This window comes from Humulus lupulus, chromosome 2 (genome assembly GCF_963169125.1).
Source record: "Humulus lupulus chromosome 2, drHumLupu1.1, whole genome shotgun sequence".
Lineage (NCBI taxonomy): Eukaryota > Viridiplantae > Streptophyta > Magnoliopsida > Rosales > Cannabaceae > Humulus > Humulus lupulus.
In genome coordinates, this window is record NC_084794.1 from 183,071,307 (window position 1) to 183,074,015 (window position 2,709).

Below are 2,709 nucleotides of genomic sequence, written 5' to 3' on the forward strand. Positions count from 1 at the left end.
CTTAAACCTAGGGGCGCCAAAATGAATGGGACCTAGGGGCCCTCATGCTTATTAATCAGTGAACGGTTAGAACCCGAGCAAGTGCTCTGATAAGTTATTCCCGGATAGCAGCCATGAATATTGGCCATTCAGTGAGAGTGCCTAGAGATACTAGGGGTTGCCAAGTTTGAGTGAGGCTGAACACCCTAGGGCAACTGCTCTTCAGCACCACTGATTAACATAGAAGTCTCTGTAAAATCGTGTAAATTCGATTTACTCTTGAATAAGTAGCGATGCCCTAGGTAACACGGTAGTTACCCTTGATGGGGATATGTATTGGCTAGATCTTAGTGTTGAGACTCAATTCTCTCTTACAGATTAGCATTTATGTTGGAGGGCGTGTTACGCCCAAATTGTTAGAAATTTTTTAGTGTTGGTCTCGAATTATATTGTGATACATTATATCTGCTTGCTTTGGGATTTTATGAGTGCATGGATATATTTGTTGATAAGATATAGTTGTGATATAATATATCTGCTTGCTCAGGAATTTTCTGAGTGCATGGATATATTTATTGATAAGATATTGTTGTGATATAATATATCTGCTTGTTCTGGGATTTTCTGAGTGCATGAATTTATCTATTTATAGGAAATAATTTATCATTGATTATCAAGCATGTCCATAAGTTCGCCGGGACGCTTTTGAGTTTTTGAAATTGATTGTGCAGGGTCCGGATGGATCCGGAACCCTAATTCTCTGCATGCTTTTGTTTGAAAGTTGAACTTACTAAGCATTTTCGCTTACCTAGTTGTTTCCTGTTGTAGGTAAGAACAAGGGCAAGGCAGAGCAGTGAGCGGTGGAGTCTACCTTGCAAATGTACATGTGAACCGACCTTTTGGGAAACCGTTTTATTTTTGGAAATGTTGTGTAATTTTCCTATACTAGGCTCACTCTACTCTTTATAAAATATGTTTGTAATTAAATGTTAAGTATGGTTATACGACTTTTAAAAAGTTTTTTTTTATACGGGTTTTTGAGACATTTTGTTAAATAAAAACATTTATATTTCCGCATTATCGAGTCTTGAAAATCCGGGTTGTTACAATGTCAAATTAGTGATGCATTGCTAAAATATAGCTCACTTTACAACAAACTTACTTCAATAGTGTGTCAAAAGTTGTGCCAAATTTGGCACATACTAAAAGTTTGGCCAAATTTGACACACAATATAGCATGGTGCATATTTTGCATAACCATAAATGCTACACTTTTTTAATTACTTTTATGTCATTTTTATTATTGTAGTATTATTTATGCTATACTTTTTACATTATTATTTATTATTATCTGATATTATGATAAATAAAATATAAAGTCAAATCATTACTTTTTGTATATTTTCAATGAATATCAAATTAGCATTAATAAAATATTAAATTTTACAACAATTTTTACAATTGTGCATTGGAGCATATTACAAAAAATTGTGCTAAATATATAATGTATTGATTTTTTGTGTCAAATATAGTACACTATTTACATCTCTCATTGTAGATCATCTTAGTTATTTAGGTAGAAATTAGATTGAGTACCCAATTTTAGAGAGTGTTTTTTTTTCGTACCCACGTTTTAAATTTTTTATATTTGAACCCATTTTTTTAATCATTTTTCCAATAATAGCCTTTTAGAGTATATCCTGAGTACTCTCCCATTCTTCCCACGATTCCCTCACCTTCTCTCTATTTTCAACCTTCGACCTTCCCCTTTCTCTGGTGAGCTTCCCCATCACCACCTTCAAGCTTCCCCTGTCTCCGGCACCGGCTATTATTTGGCAACCGCGCAAGTGACGGAAGCTCCATCAAAGTTGACCCCTGTATTTCCAACAACGGAACTGACCTCCGATTGAAGCAAACTATTGTTTATTTTTCTTCCCCAACAACAAAGACGACCTCCGATTTCCAAGCCATTTTGGAAGCTTGCTTTTTTGTAGTGAGGTGTGTAAAAGAGTTTTGTTTAATATTTTTCACTCCATTTGTTTGATGAAAATCCTCATTAAACATCAAATGAATAATTTATGTTCTTATATAGTGTTTTTATTGTTTTTTTTTGTTTTGATGAAAGTCCTCGTTGCTTTTGGTTTACAAAAACTATAGACAGTTGGGCAATTCTCATGCCAGTTGTAGAGTTTGTCTTTCTTCCTAACATTATTGCATTTTGTTCTTGGTTTATGTTTTGTTTCGCCACTTCTTTATGATTTTTAATTCTATTTTGATATTACATTCTTTGTTTTGTATTTTTTGTTTAGTCTAGCTTGGATGATTCAATATTTATGTTTTTTGATTTCATGCACTCCATGTGTTTGATGAAACTCTTCAACTAAAGTTCATATGTTCAACTACAAATGTTATTAGTTTTTTTTTCCCTTTGGTGTAATTCTTGAATTGGTTGACATTGAAGCATTAAGTTTTTTAGTTTTTTGTGAGTGTTTTTTGTGTTTTCTTAGTTGTTATTGATATTGAGTTGATGTTCTTGAAATTGTGTTTGATAGGAAATAGTAAAATGAAATTAGTCATGATTTTCTTATGGGAATATCTCTGTAGTCATTTTTTATAGGAATTTTTTGTTATTAAAAGAAAGTTAGGTTGAAAAAGGGTTGGTAGGAAGAAAATAATGAAAATTGTGAGGCTACTGTATTGTATATAATGTTTTTTTATAAAAAAGAAAAA